General features: G+C 32.3%; 1 protein-coding gene across 6 annotated transcripts in view; it reads left to right on the top strand.

Moving 5' to 3' along the window:
- Nucleotides 1-20,889, top strand: part of LOC126734533 (cell adhesion molecule 1-like) — a 415,458-nt gene that overhangs the window by 332,988 nt on the left and 61,581 nt on the right. For 2 of the 6 annotated variants that reach the window (XM_050438209.1, XM_050438211.1), the window contains exon 2: nt 19,007-19,111. The exons of the other annotated variants lie outside the window; for them this stretch is intronic. The gene's annotated coding sequence lies outside the window, so the exon portion shown is untranslated. The remainder of the gene's footprint in view (nt 1-19,006; nt 19,112-20,889) is intronic. 6 annotated transcript variants of the gene reach the window in all.

Here is a 20,889-nt window from a genome sequence, read left to right as displayed (position 1 = left end):
TCCATAATTTTGTTACTAATGGCTCCCAACGAAGGACTAAGGATCATGATGATAACTTATCATCTTACAAAGTCTTCGAGATCGTTATACTACAGCTGTTAGATAAAGACTTGGTAAAGCCAATCTTGCTAATGATACATCCACGACAGGTCTAGGGCTTCTTAGACGTCATCATGGTACGCGACTTAATTTTGGCATGAATCATGAACATTGGGGTGACAATGGATAGGAGCGCCTTTTATTCACTGAGTCGTTGAGTCGAGATTTAGTCTACGATCTCTAGATGGTCGTGAAAGAATATGGTGAAGATCACAAAAACGTTTTGCAAAAAACGTTTTGTATCAAAAGTGGTACACTTATGATGTGGGATGAAATTTCTCTAAAGCCACACACAGACTTGTACATCCTTCCAAGGGGCACTTTAGCAGCTGGCAGGTGCACTAATGAAATCCTGCGAGATTTGGTTGATTTTATTGGAAATAATTTTAATTTAATGCCTGATAAGGCAAGATCTCAAATTGCGAAAATTACCTAAAATTTTTTTACCGTAATTTACCGTAACATTTAAACAAAATGTGGCTTCATCACTAAATAGTATCTGCCGATAGAACAATTGATTTAAGTTACACATTTTCATTAAATTTTTAGTAAAACCTAGTCTGCGATCACGATGATCATCTTTTAGCTCATCCAGTAATTTAAGTTTTGTATAGATAATACTTTTGTTTCTTCAAAACACGCAAACTTGTTTATTGGCTAACAACATTAGCTACTTCATAAGACGAAAAATGGAGATTATCTCCCACTTCTAATAAAATATCCAATCTTGTATTTTCATTAATTCTTGAACGGCCTGGCCGTATACAATTTTTCGCTGTCCTTATTTCTCTAAATTTTCTTTCAATTTTACTTACTGTATTTCTTGTAATGGGTCTTTCCGGATATTTTGCATTAAACAAATTATAAACTTCTTGAGTTCTTTGTTTATCTCCGTATCCAATAAAAAATTAAATTTCAGTTCGTTGTAGTTCGTTAGTTCTATTTAAAATGATCAACCATATATAACTTTAAATACGCACTGACTCAAGTCATATTTATCAATTGACTTACTAAGACAATATAACTTTTATATCTTAAGTAATTCTCGTTTTTTTATTAGAATCTTAAGCAGTTTTAAGTGTAAGTAATTTGTTTAATATTTTTTGACTTGTATCACAATTTATATGTTTCCAGAAGAAAGGAATTAAAAAGCAAGAATAGAAAAGTGAAGTTGGTTTTTTTTCTATTTTTAGTAGAATAGGTTTTAAAACCTTTTAAATTCATAAAAAAGGCCATTTTTAAAACTGCGTAACTAAGAAACAGTTAAGTTGGTCTTGACCACGGCTACATGAAAGTATGCAAAATTTTTGTTGAAAAAAATGCGTAGTCAAATGGACCCCTTATTTATTTTTTATTAAAATTGTTTCATATTTTTCCGTTCACTTCATTCATACTACGTTTTGAAACCAGTTCTTAAAAATCCTGTAGGCTGGAAATTTTATGTAAAGGACGATAAGAGGGACGAAGTGATAAGTAAATTTCGCTGATTTTATTTAAAAATGAAAGAAAATAACCAAGATTATACAACAATCAACACACAAACATAATAGAACACAAAAAAAACTTTGCCACTGAATTGACTTATAATAGAGGTTTTAACGCATTCCCAAATACCTTGTAGGGATACGAGGGTATAATACGGAATATTATAAGGATATAACACCTATATTATAAGGATATAATATCTCAGTACAATCGCTGACCAAAGTTTTCCATAGCAACGAGCATAGTTTAAAGCAACCTCTTTTAAGTGGTGTTACCAATTTAATCGATGCGGATAAGATTGAAGAATGAAAAAATGTTAACTTAAATGTTATACATTAGTAGGAAGAAAATATATTCTCAAAAATTTCTGTTTTTAAATAAGGATTATTTTCTCTTTAATAAAATGAATAAAAAGTTTGTTATGTAGTTCAACTTATGTTAATTCCGTTATATATTCTGCTAAATATTCGCTTCTTTAAAAGAAATTAAAAATACTTTGCCTTATGCGTGTGTATATCAGAAAAAATCGAATAGTAGACGTAGAAAAGTATTTAGCAAATTCGATATATATGTTTAAATATCAAAAAAAAATTAATCTTCTCTATACCTTTTTCTTTTTAAGAAACTCCTATGTCATAAATCAAATAATACTTTGACACCCTGTGTTTCAGTTACTTAAGTTAGGATAAGGCAAGTTGACCTCAATCACATTATTTTGATGTAAGGAATCTACTGTTGTTCTATGTCCTATGACTTTTGGGACACCCTGTATATGATATATTAATTAATAAAAACTTAATGTAGAGATTATTGCATTTGCGTCACAAATAAGCTTTGCAAATTAATCAACAAATGCTACTCACTTAGAGGTACAACTATCCATTCAGCCTTTAAGATTAGTCTACGTAGCTCTTATAAATTTTCTATTCAAATTATGTTTTATAAAGTTAAGTCATAGCCTAGTAATGACCTTTATAAAAAAGTTAAATTACTGACATTTACAGATGTACTTATATTTGAAAGCATTGCTTTGATAAAGAAACACATTGGAGAACACGAAAATCCTTCTTAAAATTATGTCTCAATGTTTTTCATAAAACAGCAACATAAATACAAATTACTTCTCAAAAACCCGTCTTACAAATTTAAATAAATTTTTAGGTCGATTCTTCTACAATCACATCCTAACTATTCTAAAGGCTACAGTTAATATTTTCTCGTCTATATAGTCTCGGTCTCAAAATATGGAAGTCCTGAAGGTTACATGTTTCAGCGTCAGTACAGACCTGATGTACAGACCATGTACTGACAGCACTAAGCAGGTCATCTCATGAGAATTATTACTAGTTTATAGGGTCTGATGATGCTTTATTTTAAGCGAAACATGTAACCTTCGGGACATATAAAAAATATTTTGAGACCGAGACTTAGGGTTTTTATTTTTTCTCTACTTACGTAGGTCTCTTTGAGATAATGGACGAGTTCTTTTAATACCCTGATATTCTTCTAACAACAATTTAGATCAGTGTTTTTTTTTAGACTAAGCAGAATATATTATAATTACTTTATAATTAATAGTTCTAAGCTTTCTTTGCAAAAAAGTAGTTGTATATCATATAATTTAAATTTATTTTTAATAACATTGTCACTATTTTGCTAGTCTTCTTAAGTTTTATATCGTTGTATATTATTTTTAGAATTGGTTGTATTATTGAAACATTTTTAGCATAATTTTATTCCTGAACGTCATCGTTAAACTTTCTATCAAATTTTACGAATTCTTTTAACTTTTGAAGTACAAGGCTTCCAAGGCCGGGATATTTTGAGCACACACAGATTTTAAGGGAAATTTTATTCCATATATAAAATGCATTAAAACTAGTAATATGCCATTTCTTATCTCGTAAAAATAATAACGGGTAAATTCTTTGGCTTTTCTTTCTCTGTAGCTATTTTTGAATTCTCTTGGGAAAATTCTCTATCATATCGATTATGTTACATCGAGGAATATTTTTATAATTTTTCCAATAACATTTTTTCTAAACTAGGAGATTCCTAGTTTTATTTAAAAAAAGGCTTTGCATTGGGTAGCCCCAAAAACAAAAACAAACTATATATCTCACAATATTCTGGCAAGCAATTGTGCAAGAAATTGATGCTTCCGTGTTATGTTAAGCAGCATAATGCTGCTGAAAGCATATTTAATTGTTATGTTAAAATCTTCTTAATTCGTGACTCAATAATCATACAGATAAAATCCGCGAAGAAGACATCGCGCACCATATTATCCCTTTAGGGCTGTGTAATTGTTCTTCGTATAGCTTCTGTGTATTTGCAGAACTACAATAACGTATATTTTATTTATGGATAAAACCGGATAAATGGAAGTGCGCTTCGTCAGGAATCCAGAAATTGTGTGTATCGATCTCATCCTCAAGCAGTGTTGCAACGTAAACGAGTTTGGATATCCGTTGGTTCTCCTAAGCAATTTAGCAATTACCATAATTCAGAGAATATTGCCTTTCTAGTTTTTTATAGTACTACGTTAATTTAACTAATATAAAGACAGTAAACGCGTATCCAAAATTTCTAAAACAATAAATACATATATTAAAATTCGAGCACTATGTATTTTTTGCAGTGGCTAAATTGTAAAAAAAAAAATATAATAACATTTAAAATGGGTTTGTGTGGATACTAAACCTATCAACTAGTGTTTCACTAAAGGCAAAAAATCATACTCATTGATATTGTTTGTTTGTATGATCCCCATCGGATGGCAAAAAAATTGAAACCAAAGAACAAAACAAAACAAAAAATCTCAAGTGGAATAATCTAAACTAGGTCAAAAAATTCCATCTATCCAAAAACATATATAATGCGAAAAAGTTAATTTTGTAATCATGTAATTATTTCTATTGAATAAGTCAATAGGAATCAAAATTGATCATAAGGTCTTAGTGCGATCTCAATCTCTTGTGCCTTAGCATTTCTAAAATTAAAACTGTATTATATAAAAGTATGTTACAATCTTTTATACTAAATAACACCACTATTGACGTTGTTGATTTTATAAAATTCTTGTGGCTTGTTATGGATAATTGCCTAAAATGGGACTTCCATCTTGATGCTTTATCAAAAAAAATAAGCTCTGTCTGTTTTTCGCTAAGATCAGTTTCTAAGGAGCTTAATTTGTCCGCTTCTTAAATATTCTTATGCTCTTTTTTTGTCGGATCTTCGTAATGCTGTTCCATTCTAGGGTACGTGTTGTGTTACTCAATTTAAGCATATTTTTAAGCTTCAAAAAGAGTTGTTTATTACTCACTTGGGCTAAACAGTAGAATCCACTGCCAGGATTTCTTTAAAAGATTTAAAATATTAACACTTCCTTACTCATATTGGAATCTGTTTATCTAATACGTAAGCATGTTGCAGCTATTTCAGAAAGTCCACTATTTAATCAAAATATACTTATAGCAGTCTATACTATTTATAATTTGTGTATTTAGCAAGTTGAAAAAAACAGGTAAAAAAATCCATATAAATTATATAATAAATATTCCTGATTTAGCAATATTCCTGAAATCCTTTAGTAATAAGCTTATAAATATAAAGATTTGTGTCCTAAAAATAGTCGTAACGGCCAATACATTTCCCAGCCGACAGATCTCGAACTCATATGGTTTTTTCGCTGGAAATATTTTCCGGTGCTTCTGCTGGCTTTGCCAGACCATTTAAGCTGATTTATTTTGACACCTCGCCTCGGCTAAAAGTCGCTACGATATCGGGAAGTCGGAGCATAAACTTTGCGGCATTTTAGCCACGATTATTTCGGCAGAATGAAAGAATGCAAGACTTCTTTTTGAAAGTGTACCCTATATTTTATTTTTGTTTGCCATTAGTCCTTAAAAACATTTTTTTTTATTTTAAAAATAAAAATTTCATAAATTTATTTTTGCTAAACAAGTTTAGTAAATATTGGGCGATACAGAATTTAAAATATTATTCTGTTTTTTTATGGTAGACAATTAATGCATTTATATTAAAGTTTAGTGATTATTAAAATAATCTTCATAAAGTTCGTCTTTATAATCCTTCACGTATTCCCTAAACCCTTTAACCCACTTCAACAAAATCATCATCGTTAAAAATTGATTTAAAACTTGACTATGTTAGTTTGGTCCACACTAGGCCTTATTTTTAGGCCTTAAGTTTATTTCTTTCAAAAATGGTTTCCGACATCGACTTAATAGTAAACTTCAACCATAGTTGTTTTAGTCTAAGTTCCTGTCAAAATAATAACCAACACTCTTTTGAAAGAAAAGGTTTTGGGAGTTGTATTATTAAATTTCTTAAGTCTTACGAAAGCACAAGGGTGTAGCCAGTGGAGGGATCGATTTTGATGAAAATTGCCAACGCATTACACAGATGCAATTCAGCATGGGAAATAATGTGAAAATAGAAATACAACAAAGGTGCCCTAACAGTACTTTTTACGACAGATGTTTTATTTAAAAATCACAAAGTTGAGTATCACATGTAGATATTTATTGATTTTTTTCCATCTTTTTCAAAATTTATAAACTTCAAAGTAAGTCTTTACAATTGAGATTCTGTTTACAACTAGAAGAACTTACATGAAAATGAAAACGAGAGGAACGAGACCGTAAACAAAAAGAACAAGACCAGAAACTAGAAGACTAAAGACAATTAAATCTGACTTGAAGAAAGAAAATAAAAATCTCCTTAAGATCATGACCTGGAGATGACCAAAAGATTGAGACAGAAAACAAGAAAAACGAGATTTACAACTTAGAGAAGATCTGGAGATGGATTAGCAACAATGACTAACTTTGAAGTAGCTTTGGACCTTGGACTGAAAATTCAAAACTCTTTTCAAGCAACTAGAAGACAGACACGGATAAGACAAATCAGAACTTCGGAAAGTGATCTCGAAGACCGCCTAAAGAAGATTGAGTCATTTTTAGCTAGAAAACCTAAAATACCATTCCAATTGGAATTGTAATGAGGAGAGGATTATTGGGGCACCTTAAACGTCAATGTCTCAGGCCTTTGAGAGATCCAAGGAATCAGAAAATTTTTAACGATTTATGGAAACTCTTTACGTGGAATGACTTGGGAGTCATGTTTCATTTATCGGGATGACATTATCATACTGGAAAAAAATTTGAAGATCTTTTAAAGAATATTCAAAATGTATTTGCTAAGCTTCGAGAGACCAACCTGAAACTAAGTCCTAAAAAATGTTACTTATTTCAAAAATAAGTTCGATACATTGGCCATGTATAATCAGGAAAACGTGTCAAGACTGATCCAGATAAAGTAGAAGAAATCAAAAATTGGCCACGACTCACTGCCGAATAGCAGTTAAGAAGCTTTCTACCACCGAAGATTTGTAATAAATTTCGCTTGCAAAACCTTGCAAAACCTCTACATAAGCTCATGCAGGACAAAATGGATTGGTATTTAGTTGGTCAGCAGACCATGTAGAAGCATTTCAAGGCCTAAAAGAAGCAATATGTACATCTCCAATTTTAACGTATCCGATTCCAGGACCAAGTTTTATTTTAGATACAAATTGAAGAAATTTTGTAATTAGAGCCATCCTACCACAAAAATATGTTGATGGCGTGCAAGTGATAGCTTATTTTAGTAAAACGCTATCAAAACGAGAAAAAAACTATTATGTTACTTGACGAGAGTTATTGGCAGCAGTAAAAGCTATTGAACTTTTCCATAAATATTTGTATGGTCAACGATTCATTCTTAGGACTGACCTTGTTTCTCTGAAATGGATGTTCAAGTTCAAAACCCTGAAGGACAAATAGCAAGGTGACTTCATTTATGACAAGAGTATCACTCTACAATAGAACATATAAAAGGCCAATATCATGATCAGTATTTGGTCTTATTTACAAACTGGATCCTTAAGAAATTTCAAAACCAGAATGGAAAGATATTTCTGACAAATCTCTAGAACTAAAAGCTTATTAGTCTCAATCGAATTCGGTGGTTATATAAGAATAAAAAGAGTCTGAGAAAGCGTTGATAGAAAAGAAAAGGTATATCTGATAGTCCTTCCTCAAAAACGAATTCCAGAAGTTCTTGAAGCTGTCTGTTGTGTATGGAAATGTTGGCGGAGGATATTTTGGAGTTAGTAAGACTTTGGTAAAAGTGAGAGAACAGTTTTACTGGCTGAACAGTTATGAAGATGGTGAATGCTGGTGCCAACAGTGTAAGCAATGTTCGTCAAGCAAGGATCCAAGAACCCGGATCAGAGGAAAAATTATGCAGTATCTGGTTGGTGCACCCTGTGAACGACTTGCCATACACGTAGCAGTACATTTTCCTACTAATAGCTCCGGAAATTGATATGGTCTCGTTGCCATGGATTACTTTTGTAAGTGGCCTTGTAGCGTTTTATTTTTCTACTCTTATTTTCACTAACGCTCCATTGATATTTCATTAATTTCAATAATTATATTAATAATTTCAGTCAACTTCTTTTATCGATATTTCTTTAAATTCACACTGTCAATGACACATTACTACTGTAACGCATCACTCTCCTGGTTTTATTATTCATGCTTTCTGTTGATGGTCCGTCACCCTTCTGGTTGGTCTTGATTGATGTTTTCTCTGATTGGATTGACATTGACAGCTCAGGCGAGAGGTGGGGTCGTAACTTATTTAGTCGGTACTGCATCCATTTTTCGAGGACTTGTTCCCGTGTCGCAGGTAGAAGCGCACGTAAAAGGCCAGTTTTTTATTTCCGAAATTTGTGAAGCAGGAAGTGGCCAATATGGTTTATAATTTATAGTCCTTAATCTTGTTCCTTTAGGGAACTGTTTATTTCATAATTCTGGTGCAGGATGCCCGAGATTTTGATGGATAGGTAATGAAACTTAGCAAGGTAAGTGTGTCACATTTTGAACGCCATTCATTTTTATCGACAGTGAATACAATGGCAACCGTTGTTTTAGGGTTTTACTTTTCCGTTTTCCTCTTTATTCTTCTTCAATTGTTGATGGCTGCAGGATTTTGATTTCCCCGAAAAATTGCTGTAAGCTGTGGAGCTGAAGCCAGAGTTAGAGCTAGTATTAGAGATTCCCAGTCCAGATAGCTAAGCTACAAATGGCATACATTCACAGCCTCGATTTTGAAGGCCAGCCGTTCATTTCTTGGAGGAATATACAGGCCAGTCTATTCCATTTATTTCAATATTTCTATACATAGATTTGTCTCACTTATTTACATTTTTATTAATATATCTTTAAAATCAATTTATTGCTACAAATATTTAATCAACATCATAATTTAATATGTCAATTTCTTATCTATAATTTTATTTATTTTTTTGTTTAGTATTTTTCAGTACCTTTTTTGGTAGTTAAGTAGATATAACTCGGTTAAGGCTGATATGCCTTAGGCAAAAAGGTTCATGAACTTTCCCCTGTGTAATACAAATATTTACTAAAAACTTTAATAATTGCAATTTATTTTTCAAGTGCTGAAATCTACCTAGTAGCTTAATCATAATTTAAATGTTACTTTTGACAAACTTATTTTATTTAATCATATCAACATTATTCATATTTTAATTCATAATGAATCATTAACATTTAGCAGATTAGAACATGGGGTGTGTACATATCTTTGATGTAAATATAATTTGGTTGTATTGTTAAGATATTTTTTTTTGCCTCTTTAAATCTACTTTATCCAGGGTCATTTAATTGTTAATTGAAACCTATATACCAAGTGTTTTTCTTAGTTTTCTTTCATTTATAAAAAAAAACTAAGTGGCGCCCTCTTATTTAATAGTTATAATCAAGATTATATTCTTTAATAGCCAGTCATAAGTGAACCTTCGAACAATCCCAAGCCTCCAATAATTCTGAGCTACCGTCTGCAAACTCTTGGCAAAGTAGTAACACTGTAAAGGTAACGCCACAGCCTAAAGTTTATCCGATTCAAAACTCAGAAGCAACGGCAATAGCTGAAGTGCTGTTCCAGAACTAGATATGTCGATTAGATGTTCCCAGAGAGATATATTCAGTCCAAGGAAGAAATTTTGAGTCACGGATATTCCAAGAGGCATACCAGTTGCTGAAAATCAAGTAGCCCCATCATCATAATAAATATTGTTTACAATTGCAGACGAAACATAACCGCCGGCCTTGAAAGCATCCGCTTTCATAAACTTAAGACATTAATTTACTTCACAAAAGACCATCGGCGGTTAACTTAAATTAAATATTACCATACAAATCTTGTAACATTTTCTTTCTAATTTTCCAAGGAACATAATTTCAAAAGTATATATCACTGCCAGCAAGAAACCAGATTAAAACTACACTAAGGCCCGTACGCATCATCTTAAAATATAAACGTACTTAGCAAATTGAGATTACATGAATCTTCTTTGCTTATAATACATCGTATGGGAATTATCTAATCTGGATTTATGATATGGCAACACTGTTAGCTTACAAAAAGCTACAAAAGCACATCAGATAGATTTATGGGATTTTGAGGTTACAAAAAGAAAATAAAAATAAATATTATAAACAAAAAGTTAATTTTTAACTTAAAGTTAATAATTTTTTAATAATTTAAAACTTATGTTTATAACTGTAACTTAAGTTGTAGTAAAAATTGAGTGGTTTTGGCAATTTTTTTGTTTATAATGGCAAAAAAAAGGTGATAAGGATCCCCTACTTTTCACCCGCTTAGAACTAGCATTGAAGAGAAAGCTGAAATATGGAAAAAAATGAATCTGAGTTTAACAATTCAACGCCTATTTTGGCATCTAGAAGTCACGATCAACTCAAAAGGTTGTACGACAATAAAAAAAAGGATATTAGGAAAAAAATTGAAGAACACAAGAAGGAGATTTATTTAACTGGAGGAGGACCTGCACCCCCTGACATAGTTCTCAATGGAGTAGACAATCTTTTCTTACAAAATCTATTGTTGAAAAAGGTTTTAGTTATATCCTCCAGCAGTACTACAAAACTCCTACCTCATAGAGAAGCTAGTGAAGCTACTACCAGTAGTATAATAGTGCGCACACGTGGAAATGAAACAAGAAAAAATAAAATTCCTCAATCAAATAGAAGAAGATCCGTTGGAGGCTTGCATGCTTTAACATCTAATAAGAAAAATATAATGTCTTGTTAAACAGAAGATTATTTTAATAGAAAAACAAATTTAACAGGTAATTGAGTTAATTAAAAAAGGCAAAAGTCATTAGAAAAGTACTAGAGAATTGCAATTTTTAAAGACGATTTAGTCAGCATTGTCGATGGATTAAAAGTACTATCCACAAAAGCGAACAGCTCAACAAAAACGACTACCTTCCAGCTGCATTCAGCAGTAAATCAATCATCCTTTATTGTCTCTAATATCAAAATATTCCTTTTATCTTGAGCCGGTTGTCAATATTTTACAATCAAAGAGGTACCTTCTTGGTTGCACAAAACAAATTTCAAATCAAACAATCATTAAAATTAAAAGATCATCGAAAAAATTTAGATATTGAAATTGAAGAACTTTTGACTGATTCCATCTTCATTACAGAAAAGTAAAGATTGGTACTGCGAAGAACCATAATAGTCAAAAACATCGCTGGAATCATCCTGCATCTAATGACGTCCAATTTTGGAAAAGGTTGCTTCTGATCCCTTATATAGATTTATTCATAGCTCCACTAAAAGGGTTTTCTGAAGAAAACTTGTCAGCATATTCTTAATTGCACTTACGCCAGCTAACATGATTCAAACTTTATCGATCTTTCTAAAAACTTCATGAAGTTCGACGGTCTTGAAAGCTTTTTAGGAGAGACTGAATTGTGGTATCATTATCGAAAAAACAAAAATTGAAAAACTAAATATTTTCAGAAGTTAGATTTGGGCGATATTGTCCTAGAAGTAACAGTTTTTTTCCAGTAATGAGCTTAGCTGTTCATATTGCTATCGGATTTCTTTGTATCGCAAGTTCGATCGAAAGGACATTGAGAAGAGTTGACCAAGGATGGAGGATCATTAAACAACAGGGTCAAAAAACTATAAGATAATTTTAATCGTATATATGCTTTATTGATTTACTTAATATACAGGGTGTCACAAAATTAGTGGACGAAATGCAAACCCTGTATTCTTTGGTCAAAAATAACCTCACTTTTTCCTATAAACATATATTGGCAAACGCCCCTTAAGGGAGCTACGCCCCTTTTAAAGGGGGCACCTGAAGATGGTTTTTTCCACTTATTTTCGAAACGGGTAAATATAAAAATTTTAAATTTTGGTATTCTCTCAATTTTGATATGCTGAATTTAGTTGTCATTTCATAATTTTCATTATTTAGTCAGGTGCGTATCATTTAGAGGGTGAGTTTTTGTATTTTTTTTTTTTAAATTTTAAAAATTTGAAGCTTTTTACGTAAAAAAGTACCATGACATTAACATTTATTATAATTGATTAGTTGTCATTTTGTATTCAAATTGTTAATATCTTTTTAACTATGGAAAACTTTTCGACCCGTGAAAAAGTAGATATTCATTTTATGTATGGGTTTTGCAATGGAAACGCACATGCCGCTGCACGACAGTATCGGCGAAGGTTTCCTGCAAGAAGGCTTCCACATTGGAAAGTTTTTGTTAGAATTCATAGAATTTTACTTGAATATGAATCCTTCGAACGTGCTCGAGGGCAAGGAAGACCAATTGAAAATGATGGTTATGGGGAAGTACTGAATTTAATTGAAGAAAACCCTCAAATATCATTGAGAACCCTAGAAGAGATTACCAATATCCCAAAGTCAAATGTAAGTAAAATTAAATATGATAAATAAATAATTAAGTACCTAATTTGTTATCCAAAAAATTAAATTTAAAGTACTTATAACTGAAAATTGAGATTGGTATAAATAGTGTTGTTATTATTTATTATCGTCGGATCGCATTAAATATTTCAAAATACTCTAATTACTATTATTATTATTATTTACTTTATTTACTTGAATAAGTCTTATCACAAACATCAAACACCCCAAAACAAATCCTTTTGACGACCAACTGCAATGTTTAGTGGCTTACTAAGGTTTAGGCTTATTTTCTATGCAATTTAAAATATTTAAAAATAATTTCAGATTGGAAGAATGACTAAGATATTAGGATACCATCCTTTCCATTATAAAAGGGTTTAGGAGTTAGAAGAAGAAGATTTTCCAGCTCGAGTAGACTTTTGTCATTGGATTTTAAATCACCCAAATCTTCGTCAAAAAATTTTGTGGCTAGATGAGGCAACTTTTTCTAGGAGTAAGGGCTTTAACAGCCGTAATACTCATTTTTGGAGCATCGAGAATCCGAGAGTAGTTCGACGAACTAACTTTCAGCATAGATTTTCCTTTAACGTATGGGCGGGTTTGATAGGAGATAAATTGATAGGCCCAATTATTTTGCCACACAGGTTAACTGGTCGTCATTATTTAAATTTTCTTCAAAACAATCTCAGAGATTTACTGAACGATGTTCCCATAGAAACTCGGCTGGTAATGATTTTTCAGCACGATGGGGCACCAGCTCACTACAGCCGACAGGTGAGAAACTGGCTGGATAATAATTTTACAGGCAGATGGATAGGCCGAGGTGGTCCAATAAACTGGCCTGCACAATCGCCCGACCTTAATCCTCTGGATTATTATCTTTGAGGTAATATGTGCAATATTATTTATGCCACCGAAATTGATACTCCAATAAAGCTTCAGAGGCGAATTCTCGCAGCTGCAGGCCAAATAAGAGAAAACCGATTTGAAATTCTTAGATCGACCCAAAACATTCAAAAAAGATCCAGGTTATGCATTTAGGAAAACGGAAACTTGTTTGAACATTTGCCTCAAATAAATTAGTATTTTTATCTGTTTGCAATTTTATTTGTCAATTTATTTTTGAAGCGTGCTATTGAGTTTTAATAAAAATTGTTATTAATAATACTATGCAGCGTTATTTTTAAATGCGTTTTTCTCGAAAATGGTATTTCCTAGCGTTATTGATCAAGAGGTACTTTTTTACGTAAAAAGCTTTAAGTTTTTAAAATTTAAAGAAAAAAAAGCAAAAACTTTGCAAACAATTTTTTTTAAGTATTTTTTTAGGCTTACCCCCTAAATGATACCCACCTGACTAAATATTAAAAATTGTGAAATGACAACTAAATTCAGCATATCAAAATTGGGAGAATACCAACATTTAAAATTTTTATATTTACCCGTTTCGAAAATAAGTGGAAAAAACCATCTTCAGGTGCCCCCTTTAATAGGGGCGTAGCTCTCTTGGGGGGCGTTTGCCGATATATGTTTATAGGAAAAAGTGAGGTTATTTTTGACCAAAGAATACAGGGTTCGCGTTTCGTCCACTAATTTTGGGACACCCTGTATACTTATTGAGTGTACACAAAGATATAGCTAAAGAAAATAAAAAAGATTTAGTGAAGAGCATATTAAATAGATTTACTGAATACGCACGCCACGGAGTGCCGTTTCAAATTTATAAACGTATGTAAATACACTATGTGTTCGGGGAATGTACACATAATGTTGAATAAATAGAATCCGACTTTGATATATTTTAAATATATAGTTCGCAACCCTCCTCCTTCCCTAATCAAATCAAAATGCATTATTGCCTAAGCCCTTGAGCAAGAAATAACTCCTTTAATCATAAGCAAACATCATTCTTAACCAGCTCCAAGTAACAAAATTTTTGACCAATTCATCAGTTGATTTTCGGATTAGACCTTACTCGTTAATGCTTTAGACTTTTTTTTAAAAGATGTGGGCTATAGGTTCGAAAACTTGAAAATGTTTAGCGTTCCAGTACATGAGAACATACTGAGATGATAAAGTAAATGGATATTTCTGCACTTTTATTTTTATCTCAGCATTTTTTGCTAATTTTGTAGAGCTGTACCATATCACCATTGGTCTTTAAGATTGTTATCATACCAGTTTTTGATTAGGTGGTTGGCATTTTAAAAGGAATTTTAAGTTATGTGAGTATAATAAATTTGCTGATTGGTAGCACAATACGCACAACATGCCCAAAATTATTTCTGCTTAAATTACTCAAGATTGTACGGCTAGTACCGAATAAAGCCTTGTCGGAAACACTATTCGAATAAAAATTCCTTTTGGTGAAGTTTTTTTTGACGGTCGCTCGAATAACACCAGGCAAATTAAAGGTTTTATAAATTAATTCAATTTATGTAAATACTGCTCGTGATTGCTACGCTCCCTGATTATCCTATTTTCTATCCTTGCCCTTAAATCTCTTTTCTAGAGTGTTAGGAAAGCAGATAAAAAGTGCAAGAACAGCAGATCAGTAAGTCTTATTTTAATATAGTCAGTCCACTTCTTCCTATTTAATGGTTTTGTTTAAGTTACGCGAAAAAAAAATTTATATTACGTAATGAAGTTTCCATAAATATGCCAGTCCTTCAATAGATCATGCTATTAAGAGTATTAATTCTGTTGTATTAATAATAATAATAATAATAATAATAATAATAATAATAATAATAATAATAATAATAATAATAATAATAATAATAATAATAATAATAATAATAATACTTATTCTACTTTACGTACAAGTAGAAGGAAGAAATAAACAATTAGCACCAAAGCTGCTCTATTTACAAGCTTCTTGTTGGTACTTTTTTATTAGGAATATATATAGTTCAATTCGGGTTTAAAAGTCAATATTAGGTTTTTCTTGTCAAGTCCGAGAAAATATTCCATCACTGATTTTTCAATACATCACTCATAATTTATTGGTATCGGTCCATATTTCATTATTCTTATTGCCGGTTCTAAAATAATGTTAAAAATAAGGACAACAATATCTTGTACAACATCTATAATAAAAAAAGACAATTAATTTAAATTAAAATACTCACAGTATAATAGAGGAATTAACAAATGTTTAACAAAAGTTATTGCTCTATTATCACAAAAATAATAAGAACATAAGATATAGCCGCATCTGTCTGTTCAATCCATTGCTCTACATAAACTTTAAACGTTGCTGTATACATTTTTTCCTGTATAAGACCCATACAGGAAAAAAATTTCATAATTAAGTGCTAACTCTACAAACATTTTTTTTCTGTTGTCTTAATCATTAATATTGTATTTTAGCGTCCTGAAGATGATATCTAAACTATACTAAATTATGTCCTATTTTAAAATGATCAAAATGATATAATTATTAAAAATATATAAGCGATTTTTTATTTTTTAATTTATTTTATATAACAGTTAACTGTTAGTTACTCTTAATTGCTAGCGAGTTACTTTTTTCTTATTTTGTTTACTGTTTTCGTTGCTGGTTTGAACTATAATGGTGAAATTTTCTACCAATTATTAGGGGTTGAGTGGCAGTAGTTTCTTAGAGTTTTTATTCTTCTGCAGAATATTGCTTCCCTTAATATTGCTCCCCACAATTAGCCTTTTCTTTATTTGGGCTTCTTGTTTATTTTGGAGGGTTTTTAAGGTATTTACAAGTAAATTTCCTTTCTTTGGTGTACTCGGGAGCAATGAATATCTTTGTTCCTTTCAGCTTTTTAGCGTGTTTTAAAATATCTTGGCGTAAAAAATAATTGTTAGTTTCAACCGACACAGGTCTTGTTTGGCCACTAAATGGTTTACCCAGTCGGTACACGTTTCAAAAATCATCAAACCGACAATTTAAGCCTAGTTTACTATTAAATAAATCTAGACAAGCTATTATGTCACCCTGTGGATCCTCTTTTTCTCCTTCTTCTAGTCCGTGCAGTATTAGTTTGTTTCTTTTTCTATTTTCTGTAGTTTTGCCTTTAATTTGGCAACCTCTATCTTAAGTAACTAGTTTTCACGTCGAAGCTGATATATTTTCCCTTGTAAGTCTTCCTTTAACTGTTAGCAGATACTATAGCTCTATTTTTCCGTAAGTGCAAGTCTTTCTGCAAATGAAATAGCATTATTGAATCTTATTTTTTGCCTCTGTATACCTTCTTTCACGTAAGAACAAATTTCGTCAAATGAAGATACATTAATTCTGAAGTACAAAACAACCTTTTTTCATGGTTTCTGAGAATACTAAACCATATGTGAAACTAACCACATGTGAGTCTTTGTGTATTAACTGAATAAATACCGTATTTTCCTTTTCGTCCCTTTTTCTTCAAATATTTCCATCTTTGAACTAGAAATGGAGTAAAAAAAACGCTGTCGCCAGTTTATAAGTGCGGCCACGTGTAAAAATTTTTCAATACAGCGTCTGGATCGCAACGTTTTTGTCGCAGCGACCACGTCGCAAGCTTGGCCGTAGCCTTAGACAGATTACCGGAGGTCGCGTGATTCCAACAACCGCCGCTTTTGTTAAACTTCCCGTGCCACCTTTGTTTTTGCTTTCTATCTTATGGAGTCTAATGGAGTCTATTGATAACCTTATCCTTTTATTATCATATATAATTAAATGAATACATTTTTGGGTATGGTTTCCTATAGTAATAAAACATCGACACAAAGTGCTCTCTATAAATTTAGTTTTTTAACTGATACCAAGTAAAAACAAATTAGTGAAAAATGGCACAAAGGAAGATTGTAGCCGTACGTACCTATTTACTTACTATTACAAGCTTTTAGATTCAAAAATATCCTGTACTTACAATAAATAGTGTTCTCATAGATGTAAAAAAATAAAAACATTCCTTTGCGAGACCTTATTAGATTTTTATCTAATAAGGTCTCTTTAGAATCATTGTATAATAAAGCAGACCATACACTAAAATACTTACAATATTATTAATTTTGTATAGTTATATGGTAAAATGGCAAATGACGATGTAAAGCAACTTTTAAGAACACTAATAACTTTCAACTAAGCAGTTAGAAGAAGAAAATAATAAATAAGAAGAAATAAATAACACATTACTAAACAAATTAAACATTATTAAGATTATTAAGATTCTTCTGGTGGTTCCACTGCAGAAGTTGTTCTACTCGGACAATGGTTGGGTTAGTTTATTATATATTTTGTTGTGGATATGACACCGAAGTATTGCTAGACATTGGGAGATGTCCCATTTTATTAGACAATGGATTATTATAGTTTGAAATAGTATTGTGGAATGACGGATATATAGCGATATCATTAGTCATTTGTGTGTAGGTAGGATTATTACTATTTAATTGGAAATGTGCAGTATTATTGCTTGGTGGATGATGTGCAGGAATATGAATTGTATTAGATATTGATGACCAAGATGTGCCAAAAGTGATCTCTTGCTGCATCGTTTCTATGAATTTCATGCGAGCCCATATTTTAGTACGATCATCCAACTTCATGAACAGGGGTAAAAGGGATAACAGAAATAACTTATCATCATTTGCCTCATTTTCCTAATTACATTTTTGTGACTTGATGTGCTGAATAACTTCATACTGAAAATTGTTTTGAAAAATTTTGAAAAATTGCCCTTTTTATAAAACATCGTCGAATTGGTTGCAGATTCTGACTAGATGATGTTGAACCAGCTACATCACATGTAACGGACATGACGTCTGTAGATTCAAGATCTTCCTTATTAGTTTCATCACCGCTATTTGCCTCTCTACAGTATTGAAGTTTGTAGGGGTTCTGGAAAATAACATTAAATAGGCATCAGGGTCTAAAACTCCCAAAAATTATTTATATTGGGATTGCAAAATAAAAGCGCTATAGCGCTAAAATTTCCACTATCGAGCAGATCTGAACTATAATTACAAGGCGATAACATGGAACTTAGAGGTGCCCCATTTTTTACTTTAATATTTTAACATATTGTTTTGCTTTTATGACTTTTGTGTTTACCTTTTTACTTGTTCGTAATAATGAAATTAACATAATTATTTAAAAAAATATCAATTGATGAAATTAATGGATATTTAAACGAGAGTTCAGCCACTCTTGCCTCAACTAAAATATAGTTGGTTGAGTCGCTGACTGAGGTCATGTTACTTATTTTGCATTCCCAATAAGTATTTTTCAATCTCAATTAAAATTAAATACTTACGACCGTTCCTCTAAGGTATCCAGTAAAAATTGCAATTGATTGAAATATATTTTATATTAATATATATCTAGCGTTTCTTCGTTTGCTTACACTGGGCTGTTTTTGCAGACGGACTTCCCTGATAAATGCATCTCGTACAGACTTCCATCTTTTTTGAACTCACAACTTTCGCCAATATATACAAGTATATGTTAACTTCGATCAACGATTCTAAGGGATTTCGTCATATTGCTGCCACCACCAAATTTCATATGATTTTGTAATGACTCAGAATTGTTTATTAGAGTTTTTACACATTTTATTTACAGATTTTTTGCCGCTGAAACTACGCCTAGGCCAAAGCTGTCTCGGACCATTGACGGAAAACATGTGAGATTAGTTAAACGTGATTATTCGGGATCACAATTTTATAGGTACAAAAATTACTTATCTATTGTTTCACTTTGTGTACCTGACGCAAATTACTGTTTCATTACTGTCGTTGTTGGAGCATATAGCAGACCAGCCATAGGTATGCTCATAAACATAACAACATAAGAAGTTATTTTCTGGTTCGCTAAACATTCCAAATAAAAGACCGCTCCTTAACTTTAATTTATTATCATTAACCAATGCCATTTACTTTCGTGGCCGATGAGGCTTTCGCTAAGAGTAAAAATGTGAAAATGAGACCATATGTAACAAAAGACGCATACATTGTTACATGCAGATTTTGCCCTAAGCATGCAACATGGGATTTCATATAAATTCGGGCAAAAGTTTATGGGTTTTGGTATCGGCTTGAAAGGGTTGTGTGATTTACAGTTTTATAAATGGAATTTGGGGTTTGATAGTAATGCAATTTATTTTTTTTAAGGCTTTTGGGGTTTGATTATTTTTAGGAATGTATTTACCTACCCTATCCTGTCAGCACACCTCGGTGGAGTTAGTTGTATTATGTTTCCTTAGTCCCTATTTATGTACCTGGTGTTGGGAACTTTCTGACCTTAGATTTATTTGTCAAGAGTTTCTATGAGGCCGGTATATGTCTGGGGTATGGAGGGACTTCTAGAGGGTGCTGTTGTGCCACAGATTGCGCTATGAGTGGAGTAAATAAGACCTTTTAGATGGTGATCCGTTAGTGTAGGAAAACTTACAAATACTTTCTTCTATAGCGGAATCATGTTGGGCAAGGTATCCTAATTGATTTGAAATTGGCCTCCCCAGTTTTGCTTGCTATATTTCCCTTCAATTCTTCAAGTTAAGTTTTAGTAAATAAACGTGCCTTGACATCTGGTTTCTAACCCTACTAGCCGATTGACAGTGACTGTGATTGACAGTAATGACTCTTGACACACTTGTTGTGGAGTCTTGGCAGCATTGCTGTTTCCCATTAAAGTTTGGTTTCCATTTGGCGGATGACGGAGCGTCATAAATCAGGCAGAGCGACGCAAGAGGAAAATTGGAATTTCGTAGCCCCGTTGGGAAAATTTTGTTAGTTTTCCATGTTTTAGTATTCGAGCAGTATCATTTTGCTGTGGTATTGTGGAATTTCTATTTTGATAGAGTGAGGTTCCGCGTAGTTTGCACCAAGAGGCAGGGTCAGATCGTGTCGAAGAGAGAGAGTGACAAGTTCACTGCCAGGGTCACCTGTCACTGTCTGGTCGGTTGACAGTTCCTTGTCCAGCCTGTAGCCATCCCGTTATCAGAAAGAACAGTCGACATTTTGTGGTTTTAAGGAAAATTTAAGTTCATCTTGCCGGTAATTCGGTTGAATGGAAAAATATTCCTCCCAAGTTTTGGGGCTTAGTTTGATGAACGTCTAGTGGGAAGTTGTAGCCGAGAGGATTTCAGATTGACCTAATATTTTTGGATTTGGTCAGCTGCTCCCACACCATTTATGGGATTTTGAAATTTTCTAACCACAAAACGAGACTCTAGGCCTCGCTCACCACCTTAGGTATGTAGCAATATGTTGGTAATTGCCATATAATTGATTGTGTGTTTATTTTACTGATTTTTTTTTGTCCTCTATTTTAGAGGCCTCTCCTTTTTCTCATTCTCTCCTCTATTCTCTGGTCTCTCCCTATTCTCTGGTTTCTTCTGGTCATCCCAACACTGTTGGCAACCGGCTGAAGTGAGCCTCAACACAGCCTGGACTGAGCATTGTACTGTGGCTCTGCGATTTTGGATTGGAACTTGCCTGAAATCA

The sequence above is a fragment of the Anthonomus grandis genome, chromosome 3, assembly GCF_022605725.1.
Source record: "Anthonomus grandis grandis chromosome 3, icAntGran1.3, whole genome shotgun sequence".
Taxonomy (NCBI): Eukaryota; Metazoa; Arthropoda; class Insecta; order Coleoptera; family Curculionidae; genus Anthonomus; species Anthonomus grandis.
This window is presented reverse-complemented; position numbering and strand designations above follow the sequence as displayed.